General features: G+C 39.1%; 1 pseudogene across 1 annotated transcript; it reads left to right on the plus strand.

The window, feature by feature from the left end:
• Positions 1-3,516: 3,516 nt before the first annotated feature.
• Positions 3,517-12,362, plus strand: LOC143857320 (putative WRKY transcription factor 4; annotated as a pseudogene). The gene is made up of 4 exons (XR_013238617.1): positions 3,517-4,801; positions 6,648-7,315; positions 7,423-7,569; positions 11,695-12,362. The product of XR_013238617.1 is annotated as a putative WRKY transcription factor 4 (transcript).
• Positions 12,363-15,396: the final 3,034 nt, after the last annotated feature.

The following is a 15,396-nucleotide window of genomic DNA, read 5'->3' on the forward strand; positions in this document are numbered from 1 at the left end:
GATGTTGATGGCTTATTGAGTATTGTAACAGCCGTGAAAAGCTAATTATAAAAGTGTAAACAATGTGAGTGGTGTCATTATCAAAATATGATAGTATGGTATATATCTATCTATCTATCTATAATATAGAGATATTATATTGTGTGCGCGTGTTAAGTTCACTACAGTGGGGCCCACTTCTTACGATGATCGAAACCATTCGGTTGATGGGATATTGGGATGATCCTAACCGTCTGATCTGTAGAGGGTCTGCACATTATATAAACCCCAATAGATCGTGGGTTAGGATCATTCTGTGGAGATAATTTATGAGGTATAGCCTATTTACGTTATGACCCATCAAGTGAACGGTTTGGATCATACTAAGAAGTGGGCCCATTGCACTTTCTGAAAATGGATTTGCTAGGGACCATAGCAGAAGGCATTTCATGGTTGGGCTGTTGCATGTGAAAGCACCCACCTCAGGTGAATTAAATCAATAAGACAAATCTGAGCCTGTGGCTGCTTCACTTGCAACAGCCCATCCGTGAAGAAATGCCTTCTGCTATGGTCCCTAGCAAATCCCTTCTTTATGGTACGCCATGTAAACTCTCATGTCAAATATACGTAACCTGAATCTTTTCTTGTCATTAGTTATCCATGGGGATTTTTATTGGAAGACAATATTTTAGAAATTTTTTCCATGGAAAATAAATTTTCCAGCATTTTCTAAACTTATATTCCATGGAAATTATTTTCATTTTCACGGAATATTACTAACCTAGTAGGCTGTAGGCCTGAGCTCTTTTTTTTCATGGAATATTATTTTACATGTAATTTTTCACCCCTCATGCATGGTATGGGAGGGGTAAACCATTTTACACGTCATATTTTAATGGGGTGCGGCCACCATTTTACACCCATGTTTTGATGTGTGTGGCCCCACCATTTTTCACAGCTAATGTTTTGATGGGGTGGGCCCACCATTTTATACCTAACGATTTGATGGGTGGGACTCACGCAACCCATTCATAGGATGGTGCCTAAGCAACTTGGGTCGGCGGGTCGGGTTTTCCAAAACCCTACCCTACGTGAGAATTATCTCGGGTCGGGTCTAAATTGTTACAAGAAAACCCGAGATTCCTAAACCCGATCCTACCCAAGATAGTTTCTAGGGTCGGGTCGGATTTTCATTTTTTAGCGTAGGATAGTGACTAATTTTAAAGATTGTAGAAAAAAAAAAACAAATCTTCACACCAAAAGTTTCTAATTTACGTCATCAAGTGTATAACTTTAAGAAGGATTCTCATAACAGACATGATCACCTCAGTAAAAACAATTGTATCAATATGTTGTGAAATAATTTTCTATGTTATTCAAGAGATCTTTAAGAAAGTCACAGTGGACTCATATGAGTCGGTCGGGTTTCAGGGTGTTTTTTTGTTTAAACCCGTCCCTACCCAAGATTGAGTTGGGTTTTCCAATTTAAAACCTGACCCTACCCAAGACCCGTGATTTCTAAACCCGATCCATGTTATTTTCGGGTTGGGTCGATGCGGGTCAGGTAAAACCCAACCCAAGTTGCAACGCTAATGGTGCTCACCATTTTACACCTCACGCTTTGTTTTTTTTTTTTAAAAAGCTAGACTGTCTGTTGATCTGGTGGTATTACCTTTCATCTTCGAGTGTAGGAGTAGAATGAGACAACTCAGAATAGTTCAGTCCTATCAAAGAGATGACAAGCACCGGTAGAAACAAAAAAAGGCCTTTTGCCTTTCATTCCTTTTTAATCAACCCTACAATGGAAAAGTGCAGCCGCCCACTTTCACTTCCCCCACCCCTTTTCATCTCCTCTTTTTGGAAGAAAAAAATATGGGATTTGCTAGCATCCATCCCAGAAAGCATTTCGCGGAGCGTCTGTTGCATGAGAGAGCATCCGCCTCATATGAATTAATTAAATGAATAAAACAAAATCTGAGCCTAAGTTACTGCTCCCTCATGCAACCATGGATTTAAGTTTCGGTTTCGGGTATAATTTCGGTGCACTGAAACCGAAATTCGGTAGAAGCTCACGAAATGTTGGTTTTTTGTCTCCACAATTTAGCCAGAAATTCTGTAAAGAAATAAAAAATTAGTATTTTATCGAAAATTCGACCGACATTTCAGTTGAAATCTCAACTGAAATTTGGTACATTTCGGCGATTTCAGTTGCAGGGTGTTTCGGTTTTGGTGTTGACCGAAATTAAAACCATGCATGTGACAGACGCTCAGCAAAGTGGCTTCTGTGATGGACACTAACAAATCCCAAAAAATATTATGAAAACAAAAGCTTTCCATGGAAAGTAATAGACTCTCATGGTTGTCTTAACTCCTGACTACACGATCAGACCGATGGAATGAGTCCTAACATGGGATCAATGAACTTTTGCCCATGAATATGGCGTTTGATCTGAGATCCGATGGATCTGACTTATCCGTGGTGGGTCCCACTGGATTAATGCTCACGGTTAGACTTGGCAAACGGGTGGGCCGGTTTTGACCCGACCCATACAGGTCCGGGCTAAAATGACCCGGAAAATTTTACGGGTCACTATGCTTGGACCTGGCCCGTACGGGCCGGGCCGACCCGCAGATCGCCCTGATTTATGACGTATTAGTTTAGGGATTTGCTAGTCACCTTCCCCGAGGCTACTTTTCGGCTTGTCGACATCCTTTGCTTCAAAGATTCAAAGTACGATTTGCTCAAAGTTGCTAGCAATAAATAATAGCAATATATAATAATCATGCATAATAAGTTTTAAATGAAAAATTATGAAAAAATGGAAGCAAAGTAGAAAAATTACTTTAAAAAATGCCAAACAAATGTATTAAAATATGGAAATTACCAAAAAAACTACAAAGAAAATTAACAAATTATGACAAATTAAAAAATTTTGAAAATTACGAAAAAAAAGGCCAAAATAAAACTTTTGTACGTCTCTACGGCAAACGGGTCACACATCGGTGACCTGGACCCGGAATTTACGGGCGGGCCGGGTGGACCCGCGGGTCCGGGTCACTTTTGCCAGGTCTACCACGTGTCCGACGTGCGACGACTTATTGTTTTAAAAATAACGAAAATGACACACTCCCGTTTAACAGCCGTTGAAATTAGAGGATTATACTATGAAAAGAGTTCAACGTCAACGGAGAGGAAGACGTGAGGGCAATCCCGTTATTCTATTAAGTCGTTGGGGGTAACCAAGTCAATGCACATTTCCTCGGTGGCTGCATTTCATTTAATTTAGAGCAAATTTCAGTGTCATTTATTCAAGATATAAGTGAAATAAAATCTCTGTTAATAGTTTGGGAGCAGATAAATTCGCACCCCTCATGGGATAATTCGCACCCTTGTAACGTGAATTGTTACGGACTTGACTGCTTTTTGACGTCAAATCATATTAAAGGGGTTGTGAATTATCCTAAAGGGGGTGCGAATTTATAATTATCCAATAGTTTTCTTCGTCTTCTCCTCGTGGACTTTTAGCATTGATTTTCAGATCCCACAAAAGGCTAATAAACATTGCAAAAATCGAAGAGGATTCGAGTTCTATAACTTATAAAGAGGTTCAGAAGCCCTAATTATGAAAACGAGATCCCTCTGAAAAACTAGAAAGAAAGATTAAAATTGGCTAAAAAACGAAGAGGATTCGAGTTACGGAGCTCAGAAAAGAAGTTAAGAAGCCCTAATCATGGAGGTTCTCTAATAGAAAGAAGAGAATTCGAGTTTCGAGTTGCAGAGCTGAGAAAAAAGGTTTAGAAACCCTAATTACGGAGGTTCTCAAATAGAACGAAGAGGATTCGAGTTTCGGAGCTCAGAAGAGGTTTAGAAACCCTAATAATGGTGGATTTCAAATAGAACGAAGAGGATTCGAGTTGCGGAGTTCAGAAAAGAGGTTTAGAAATCCTAATAATGGTGGATCTCAAGTAGTGTGAGAGGATTCGAGTTGCGGAGTTCAGAAAAAGGTTTAGAAACCCTAATAATGGTGGATCTCAAGTAGTTGTGAGAGGATTCGAGTTGCGGAGCTCAGAAAAGAGGTTAAGAAACCCTAATTTCTCAAATAGGACGAATAGAATTCGAGTTTCGGAGCTCAGAAACCCTAATCATTGATATCCCCAAATTTAGCGAAGAGGATTCGACTTTCGGAGCTCAGAAAAGAGGTTTCGAAACCCTAATCACGGAGGTTCTCAAATAGAACGAATAGAACGACTTTCGGAGCTCAGAAAAGAGATTTTAAAACCCTAATCACGGAGGTTCTTAAATAGAGCGAAGAGGATTCAAGATACAGAGTTCAGAAAATAGATTTACAAACCCTAATAATGGTGGTTCCCAAATAGTCTGATATCAAAGGCCATGGCTGAAAACGAAGGAGCTTCAAAGACAGTAGGTCCTCCACGGCCTATGATCGCTCTCCCACCATGTTCCTCCTTTGATAATCTCTTTAATTGGGGAGCTGAAACCAGTCCCGGTCCCATGACTCTCGTCTCCTCATTTTTCTCCGATAACTATCCCGATTCCGATTGCAGGTCCTTCTCTCAACTCCTTGCCGGCGCCATGTCATCTCCGGTTGCATTCCCTGCCCGGCGGCACACCTTCTCGCCGGAGAATTCGGCTGAGGATTCGGCCGGTGATAAGGGTGATAAGGATTCCGGCAATGGGTTAGGGTTTAAGCAAAACCGACCGTTTAGTTTGGCGATTGCGCAATCGCCACTGTTTACGGTTCCTCCTGGTCTTAGCCCCACCGGCTTGCTTGATTCTCCTGGCTTCTTTCCTTCTGGTCAGGTAGTGCTATACATACTCTGTTTCTCGGTCTCTTCTCTTTGTTTTTGGATTCGATTGATTGATTGATTGGATTCCAATGATTTGGGATGGTGATTTTGCGATATCTTGTGGAAGATTTGTGTACCCTATTTTGTGTAATTTAGATGATTTTCTAAGGAACATAATGGAGAACATGATGACCTTTGGATAGGAGAGAATGGAAGAAAATGATCCATGTAGACAAACCCAACTAGTGTCAGGATTAGACTTAGTCAATTTGAGCCGGGTGGATTCTTTCACCTTCTTCATGAAAATTTTCTAAAGGATTCATTAGCCGACCCCAACTAGTTTGGGACAAAGGCTTAGTGAGTTGAGTTGAGTTTAGATGATTTTCGAAGAACCAATCGAATTTCATCTGTTGGGCTGGCAGAGCTCATGCAATTTAGTAACTTTTTTGAGAAGAATATATTGACTCTTTTTTTTACATGGGGAATGGGGATTAGGGGTTGGGTTCCATTGTTCTCGGTTCATCTGCGTCTACTATTAGTTCAAATGATTTAGGCTGCTTTCTTCTTCTTCTTCTTCTTCTTCTTCTTGTTATCCGTAAAAAATGTGGAATTTAATTTGAAGTTTCAATTGTTATCGGTGGTGTCTAATGTTTGTTTTTGTGGACAATAAGGTGGAGATTGAAAAACAGACCATGGATAGATTTCTTGTGGCATTTTCATTGATAAATGGAACTGAATTTAGCTCACTATGCAGAATTGCTTTGTGCGAATTTTTTTTCCTTTTTCTTTTGAGCCTCATCTGTAAAATTTGAACTCGGATAACCTTACAATTTACTAATCTCACCTGTTTTTGTTTTGCAAATGACATGTGGTGGATGTATAGATTCAAACTGGACAGTAAATTTCATATGGTATGTGTTTTCATGAGCTCTGTTCTTTCGAATCGAAAACCTCCTTTGTTTGAGAATTGTTGCTATATCTTGATTTATGGGTTTGGCGTCATAGCTCCTGTCCCTTGGTCTGGGATTCATCCTTACTTAAAAAAAACACAATTTGCACTGGATAGCTTTGGGTTTTCTGTTTTGTGTTAGTTGACTGTAATTCTTTGCGTAATTGAGGAATTTTCTGACTATTAGAAGATTTTTATCATCTTTCTTTTGAAAAGAAACTATTAAAAGGTTTTTATCAGTTTAACTTAAAACCCCTTCTAGTTTAAAGAGGATTTCTTGTGTTTGATACTATATTTTGCAAATATATGTGGAATTGAGATCAAGACTGGCAATGGATTGCAATGGATTTCATGTGGCATGTTAGATAGATGGAGTCAGGCTATCTAATGTATTGGTTGTCACAAGTCAATAGTTTTTCTTACTATCCTTTTATTGTAGAATTGTTTTTTTTAATGGTAAAACTTTTTAAAGCAAGGGTGAGGCCCATGACCTAGGTGGTCAATTACAGCAAAATCAGGAAAGAAGAAAAATACAGGTAGGAGAAAACTATGCGCTACTGTCAAAATTCAGCCTGAACATGCCAAAACTGAAGCAAAGCTCAGAAGCCCTTTTGTTTTCTTGTAGAATTGTTGATCTATATTGACTGATGGTTTCATCTGAGTAAATAAGCAGAGTGCTACACTTTCTGAGTTAAATAGAAAATATTCCTGATGGTATTACCTTGTATTTTATACCAAATATGTTAGATGACATTGCTTATTTGCTTTTTGTCAGATGGACTTGGGTTTCAAAGACTTTTATGATGTATTTCTTGTCATTTTGATGCCAAATTTTCTAATAACAAAATTACTGTAAAGAGATGAAGTCATTGGTGTTTGTTGTTCTAATTGATCCATGAGATTTCCATAGGGTCACTTCAGAATGTCCCATCAACAGGCCCTGGCTGAGGTCACAGCTCAGGCCGTCCAATCCCAATCTCATATACACATCCAAGCTGAACATCCTTCTTCTCTATCAGCATCAAGTGCTAAAACCGCCACCATGGAATCCCAAGTGGTCTCTCATTCCGATCTAAGATCTCAACCACCTAACCTTATTGTCGACAAGCCCGCTGATGATGGCTACAATTGGCGAAAGTATGGACAAAAGCAGGTGAAAGGCAGTGAATATCCTCGGAGCTACTACAAGTGTTCCCATCCTAATTGTCCTGTCAAGAAAAGGGTCGAGCGTTCTCTTGATGGACAAATAACTGAAATCATATACAAGGGCCAGCATGGTCATGAGCAACCACAACCTAATAGGCGTGCCAAAGGAGGTGGCCTTTTGCCATCCGTATCTGCCGAATCGAATGGAAACTTCGATTTTCCTGTGAATCCCGAGATGAGTTCGCTTAGTCAAACTAGAAATCTGAGCAGATCAAATGAAATCATAGCTGGTCCTCCGGTATCTAGGAAGGATCAGGAATCTGGATTTGCCTCCGCGGAACAGTTATCCGGCTCAAGTGATGAGGAGGAAGTGGGTGATGCTGATGTGAGGACAGATGATGGGGATGATAATGAACCTGATCCAAAGAGAAGGTAAGATTTCTGCTCCTAGTAATTTAGATCTGCTTTATATTGCAATTTTTTTTTGTTGAACCACTATTTTTTATTTATATTTAAAAAAAAATATTTTTTATTGTCAGGAACATAACCGAAGCAGGTTCTTCACACAAGGCTGTCACGGAGCCTAAGATCATCTTGCAGACAACTAGTGAAGTCGATCTTTTGGATGACGGCTACAGGTGGCGAAAGTATGGGCAGAAAGTGGTGAAAGGGAATCCTCATCCAAGGTGGTGAACTCATTCTTAGTTGCATGTTTATCTCTTGGCACAGAACAGTAATAATTAGTCTTGCTACAAAACAAGTTTGTTTCATGGGAAGCCTCTATTCTGTTTTCTCTCAGTAGTGTTAGTCGATTGATTGAAGTCTTTTACATGTATGTCTCTCTTTTCTTCCATTATGAAAATTGACTATTGAAATACAGTTTATACTTGTTCCTTGTCCATGTTAACTTATCCTTGAGGAAATATTGTGTAAATTATATCCTCTAAATGGTGTACTGAACCTCTCGGTCTCTTGAAATCAAAACCAAGAAGTGCACACTTGGCAATGCACTTTAATCCAGAGCTAATACAACTCATAAATAAAAAAAAGAATAAAAATTATCAGTCGATTTGACTGTGAAAGACATGTTAAAATTATATGATTGTTTCTTTTGTTTGATTATATGAACCAAAGATGACTCTGGAAACCACTGAGCATATTAATGCACTGGAACAATACATATTTCTACATTGGATTAACATGATAAATTGTGAATCCTCAAAACAGAATATCTGTTTTCAGCTCAATCATGCTATGGAACAAAATATGAGTCATGAGCTTTCCTTCTGTTCCAGCAGTCTGTGATTGTGTTCCGGCTAGAATATGGCACATTCTATTTATTCCTATTTAAGCTAGAATTCTCATGATGAACATTATGTGGTGATGTAAGATCTCATTTTGATATATTGACAATGATATGGTGCTCAAATTAAACAAATCTCATTTTAGCTCTTCTGATTTAGTTTTGTGCCTTCTCTTGCCTCATTAGCCTTAAATTTTATTGGTAATAACCTTCAGACTTTATAGAGAACCCCAAGCTGAAGCAGCCTTTAGGTTCCTAGTCCCTTATAATTTCCACATCCGGGTCATCGACCATAGTAATAAATATTTGTCTTGTGAATTTCTTGGGAAGGGTGTATCTTAGGATATCTTTTTTTTGTTAATTTTGTGTTAAAACTTAAAATCAGGGAAAACTAGAAAAATTAAATATTTAAAATGTATAAAATATAAAATTTAAGAATAAAATTAGGAAAAAAATAATATTGTGAATTTATTGTGATACTTTTGCGGTAAAAAACAAAATATGAAGATATCTTGATGATTTTTCAAAATCTTGGGAAACTTACGGATTATGTCATTTTATCAAAAAATTGCAAATTATCGTGATATTTGTGACTATGCTTCCAACATTACTTCTTGCAGGTCATTAGCATTTTGTTTAGCCAGGCTTCTTTGCCTCTTTCCCATGTTTTTAACTTCTAATGCTGATGAGCCCAATCATATAACATCGAGGTTAGGACTTAGGAGTTTGATCTTTACTTGCCTATAAAGAACAGAAAATTGATCTTCCTCTCTGTTAGGCTTGCAAGTGCTGAGGGGAATTAAAGCAAATCACACAATTAGCAAGTGACAGGAAGGCATGCAGAACTATTTATCTTAATTTTCACATTAATTTCTTGCTATCAGTGTTCAATACACCGAAACTGACATGAATGTATTGGAAATTCCACAGATCAATAAACCAGAAAAAGTAAAATGGTAGAAGGATATGCATAACGGGTCATCTGTGAAAGCTGTTTTTACTTTTGCATAAAATTAACTCAATTACTAGGATCGTATCTTAGAAAAAACATGAATATTTGTCAATTTGCGTCTTCAGTTATAATCACACTAGCTGCATTGTTAAAGATTTTTCTAAGATACGATCCTAGCAATGACCCAATATATTGGATGTCCGGCCAGGCGAATTCCGATCTTTCATACGTGGGTTGCGCACTTCTCCTCGTTCAGAGTTGCCAGGTAGGTCATGATTTGATTATTGTATAATGAATTGGATGAGTTATTTCCTCGGTTTGCCCCGGGGAGTTTTGGCCCCTTCTCAAAGATTTGATGAAATGGCCCAGCCCAATAAAGGAAAGTTATAGTAAGCGATGCGTTCCATTTGTACGAATCGCGAACTCATGTATAGATAGTAGCTGATAGTGGCGGGAGGAGCATCAGGACCTATGGAATAGCCTGCAAGAGGCGGGAAGTGTGCACCCCCCTACTTCTTTTTTTAGTTTTTCGAGCACTCCTTGAACCACCAGGCGACTTGTATCTTCTTAGAAGCGTTCCATTCGGTCCCTCTAACGAGGAACCTCACTCCACTTCTCTTTTGTGGTGGGACATCCTTGGTCAAGCAGCTATATGTCGGTCAACCATCGGCCCTATTTCTCTCATGAGATTTGGGAGTAGCACCAGTAGCTCATCCTTGACTGCTAAATTCAATCCACATATTTCCTTACCTAGATCACATCAACAAAACTGCCCTTCCATATAAATCGTCATGGTATAAACTAATTTCTGCGTTTCCCCACCCCCTTCTCTCCTTACCAACTTACCACGGTGAACCCGTTATAGAGGATCCCGTCTGGTCAGACGGAATAGATACGACGTTGGAACCCAATTCTGTGCATGAACCCACTTCTGTCCCTGAGCCGGCTGTGGCAGCTGTAGCCCACAGAGCGTTGTTGTGATAGTCTGACTCTGCTTTATTCTTCTAGCTTCCGTAGCAGGAGCGGTTCGTAGGTTAGCTCGTTAGTAAAGCAAGGAAATCCAGTAGAAAATAAAATAAAATAATAAAGAACGATAATTCTTGACTTCAAAGGAAGGGGTCAAACAAGGAAGAATTGATTCAAGGGAATCAAAGAAGGGAGGAATAGGGGGTTGGAAGCTACTCTCGTACATTCCCCTTCCTCTGGCAGCACGATGCCAATTCCGCCTCTGAGCCAGAATCTAGTGGTGGTTCCTTGCCTGGGAAAATCTCTTTCACCAAGGGACAAAGAAGGAAATGGTCCAATCATGATCGTGCTTTCAATAGGCTAACTCTCTTATTCAACTGTAAGAAAGAGAAGGGTGCTGCTTCACATTAAGGCTTTAACGGCGCTTCCATTTTCTCGTTTGACCCTTCTCTCTTTGGGTTAGGCTTCAATCAATCTGACTCGTCTTTCCCCATGAAAAAACGACTGCTGCAAACTGCCAAACAAAGAGACCGATGAAACCGTTTCACCCCTATCTATTTGAAAAGGCCCTTTGAAACTGTAAAAACCCCTCAGAAAATCAAAAGGTAATGACGGCATGAAGCTTTTGGTTAATTCTGGTTGGGCTATGCTGGGTTGCGCTTTTGCTAAAAAATATGAATTGGAATCAACCCGAAGCCGACCCAGTTTTTATGGTAAAAGCTCAAATCGCCTCCCAAAAGTCAACCCGAGTTGCACCCGTAAAAGAAACCCTAGCAGGTCAAAGGTGAGGCCTTACCAGAAAACCCCTTGTGCACATTGATTCTTTTTCTCCAAACCTTGACTCATCTACATACTGTTTATATATTCCCAATACGAAATCACTACTCATGCGCACTAATAAAATGCTAAAAAGGGATCATTGAATAAATAAGACCAAAAAATGTATTATTATAACCTAAAAATTTACTTGCCCTAACAAATAAACATGAAATGATAAGAATGCTCTTCGTAAAGTTGGACAGTACACTTAAATACAGCTTGCATGCCAGTTGATGGTCCATGAATTGCTTTGAGAAATATGCGCTTGTTGGTCTTGACTTCTGTATGTATGGTGTTCATATGATCCATTTATTGTCATTAGTCATTACCTTCACAAAGGACCATCTTCCCCCTAGACGTGTTGTTCTAGAGGCCAGGGATATAAGTTTCGGTTTCGGTTTCGGTTCCGGTTCCGGACATAGCCGAAACCGAAATTTCGGCCAAAATTCGGGTAAAAAAAAAGCAAATTTCAATAATGAACCGAAATTTCGGTTTTTTTGGCCGAAATTTTCGAAAAAAAAAAAAAAAAAAAAAACCTTTAAAAATCACATTTTCTGAGCCGAAATTTAAAACCATGCTAGAGGCACTGTAATCTTAGATTTGCATTCTTTGACCTTATGAGCTTGGTCCAAAGAGCAACTTCATCTGCTCTGTTATTTCTTTGTACATGTCATTGCATGCAGTTGTTGTTGCCATCTTGAATATTTCTGCATCTTTAGTAACCTGAATATATGAAATATTTTCCTAAAGCCTTCCATCGCTTACACGCAGGAGCTATTACAAGTGTACAAATGTGGGTTGCAAGGTCCGTAAACATGTCGAAAGAGCTTCATCTGACCCAAAGGCCGTCATCACAACATATGAAGGGAAACATAACCATGATGTACCTACAGCTAGAAATAGCATTCACAACACAGCCAACAGCACACAGTTAAAACCAGAGTACCATAGATGATAAGCAGGGCTCAGTTAAAAGAGTCGAATACGGACACAACTATCAACAGCCAGTATCACTCATACGGCTGAAAGATGAAAATCAGATCACTTAGTTCCGGAGTCTTTTTTGCTGAAAAAGGGCAGGAGGTGGAGCAGAGGCAACTAGGATTTGCTGAGAAGCATAGTACGGATTGCGGAAAAAGTTGTAAGTTTTGTTAGTTGAGATCCGCTGACTGCCAAGTGCTCGAATCTGTGAGGTTTGGGCGACGATGTTGCAGCCTGTAAAGTACGTTAGATGTTCACTTGTTGTTGTATCTGATGATTTAATTTATGTTAGAGTCTTTTACATGTATCGATGATTCTTTTCTTTTGTACATTCTTTAGGGGTCTTTGGTTTGGTTGTTGATTATATTACGATGAAACCCATCGGTTCCCTACACCATATAGCAATAACATGGAACTGCTGAAATGATTTTATTTTATATGGTTCTCTTATATTCAAATCTTGAATTGTTAGGTTCGATTCATGGTATTTCTGATGGATCTTCCTCTTAACTGTGTTATGCTAAGTAACTAGAGTTGACGATACTTGGAAATGGCTACATCCTTGTAGATTGGGTTAAAGTTACAGACACAGCTACTCTTTCTAGAAAGTAACTACTGCTTCACTTGGATTAAGTCAATTGCTGACTACTTATGTGTTTGATGCAGTTACTATATTTTTTTAACATGGGCTACAATCAAGGGTGCAAACTGTGACTGGTTTTGACCTGAAATCGTGTTTGTATTGTTGGTGCTACTCCAAGAAAAGACCACTAGTTTAACTGCTCCTCACAGAATAAGAAGGTGCTTATTACATTTGTAGCTTGTTTAATTATTACTTGAGTAAGTTTGTGACTTGAGCTTGAAATGCAATGAACATGGTAGAAATACTTTGGCGACTGATATAGGTGCGAGCATGTTTTGATAATGAGACGAACTCACCTTGCCTTTTATGTTTTAAACAGCTATCAAAGGCAGCTGAGAGCTTTTTGGAAATTTTAACCAGCCTTTGACAGGTGGTTAAAAGGTTAAACATTAAAGACAAGGTGAGTTCATCCCATTATCAAAACATGTTCGCGCGGATATCAGTTGCCAATACTTTTGGTTAAAGTATTCCGTGGTAAAATGATAGCACACCTCCTTATGCTTTGTTTAAATATTAAAAGGAGGATCTGTTGCATGTTCTGTCATTTAGTACTATAAAATTACCATCTTAAAATGAAAAACTATGTCCTTAAAAAGGGAATAAAAAATGTAGGGCAGAGGTTTGTAACAAATAAAAAAAGGGGCGGCCCAATGCACGAGGCTCCCACCATTGCTGGGTCGGGGGGGCTAGATGTATGCATCCTTACCCCTACTTTGCAGAGAGGCTGTTTCCGTGACTCGAACCCGTGACCACAAGGTCACAGTGGAGCAACCTTACCGTTGCACTAAGGCTCGCCCTCAGGTTTGTAACAAATCCCACATGAAAATTTTATTGGTGGTCTTTCTAAGCTGCTTATCGTGATTGTATTTTACTCCCGTCCCCTGATTATCATTGCTTTTTGTCCCTTCTTGTGTAGGTCGGCCAATTCGAACTATTTATGTAATGTTGCTGATTTTACCACACTGATAATTTCCTTCTGTTTTTCCTGGCAGTTAATGGTGCTTTCTTTGGGGTGATAACAGGCTCTTTTACTGGTGTTTGTGGAATCGGTGGTGTTAAGGTGATGGCTTCCTTGTTTATGAGTGATGAGGTTAACTTATCATTAGGGCATGAATTCTATGTTGCTACGATGTGGCGGGGCAACGTAATGGAGAAGGTAACCACTTTGGTATGGAAAGCTTGGGCACTTTCATCTTGTAGCCATGTTGCATGGATTCTTCAAAATGTGTGAAGTACTCATGTCAGACACGTCTTAGATTCCAATACTTTCGGATTCACTGAGACACTTCTAGATCTCTTTAGCAGTCTTTGTGGAGATTTTTCGTGGGGAATGATAGAGCCAAGGCATTTTGTTTGTGTGGTGGTAGATTAAATGGAGGTTGTTTAGGTAGAGGTAAAAGGAGCAGTGATTTTTTTTTTTGGGTGGAGGTAGAACAAAGGGTTCTTGATTTGGAGTTGGAGGCGCAAATGAAGGCAGTGCATTGTAAGTAGTGGGTGATGGTGTTAGGATGTAATTGAAAGGGAGGTGATGAAATAATCTGTTATTTGATCGCTCGGTTCTCTTTGCAGGTTTGTTTTTTTTTTTATCATGTGGTTCTCTTTGCAGGTTATTGACATTGGCATATGCTTATTACCCTTTGTCTTTCTCCCTTTTTGGCCCTAGTGGCAAATTTCCCAACTTTCATATTATCTGGGAAAATCTAAACTTCTATAAAAAAATTGGATTGAAAATGGATCTATTTAAAAACAAAGCCTCATTGAACAGAGTATAAAGCATGCCTACAGATGGTAACAAGAAACAGGCAATGGTCCACATTGAATGAGTAAAAATCCAGCAGCCAGACTTTTAAGATCTGAGGCCATGTTAGGCAGCCATGAAAGTTTTTTCCATGAAATATTGATTTATCAAGTGGTGGGAGAAGGGAAAGGAGGGTAGGAGATGAAGAGAATTGAGAGCCCATGAGGTAGGAGAGCGTAAAAGGTGGCTGAAAAATAAGGAAAAAAAAAATCTCTTCAAATTAGAGATTTATTTTTCCTTTTTTTTTTTTCTGCCAATTTGCATCATCCTGTTCTTTTAGCATTGCCTGCGCTATGTTTGGGATCCTAAAATTTGGTATCAACTGGGGGGGCTTTTAGCTTGGTTAGATACCTAACATTTGGCATCAAAGTAGTCATCACATCACGAGATTTCCAGGGTACAACTTATTTACGTTGTGGCCCAACAAATGAATGATCCTATGAAGTGGGCCTCATTGTACATTTTGAAAAATACTGGACTTTACGCCCACAGGCAATATAAAACCTCGGTAAATAAAATTCTCTCTTTCAAGAAATGGAAACACTTTCCAATTCTTCATTTTCATTATAAACATTTTTTCTAAAAAAAAAAAGGGCGGCTCAACGCACGAGGCTCCTGCCATTGCGGGGTCTAAAGAGGGCTAGATGTACGTATCTTTACCCCTGCTTTGCAAAGAGGCTGTTGAACAAAATATCATGAAGGAAAATTTACCCATATAAAAATCCTCAGCCAAACATCCAAAAAATGAGGAAATAAAGACAGCTGAATCTTATGCCTCATGCATGCCAAGTGTACATAATCAAATCCGTTGACCAAGTAATGCATGTCACGTGTGTATAATCGAATCCGTTGAACTGGTTGGCAAACACAAATACAGCCATTATAATTGGTCCCACCACAATTGGATGATCCTAAAACCTCGATCAAAGAAGTTGAATTTAGGGTGTGGATGTCAGGTAGGACCAAGATGATGTAGGTCATCTCATGAGCCCCATCAAATCAATGGTCAAGATTGAACACAAATCATGATCATGTAAGTCTTCTCATCGGT

Source organism: Tasmannia lanceolata, unplaced genomic scaffold (genome assembly GCF_043159265.1).
Source record: "Tasmannia lanceolata isolate RefF3 unplaced genomic scaffold, GAP_Taslan_0.1 ptg000003l, whole genome shotgun sequence".
Classification (NCBI taxonomy): Eukaryota; Viridiplantae; Streptophyta; class Magnoliopsida; order Canellales; family Winteraceae; genus Tasmannia; species Tasmannia lanceolata.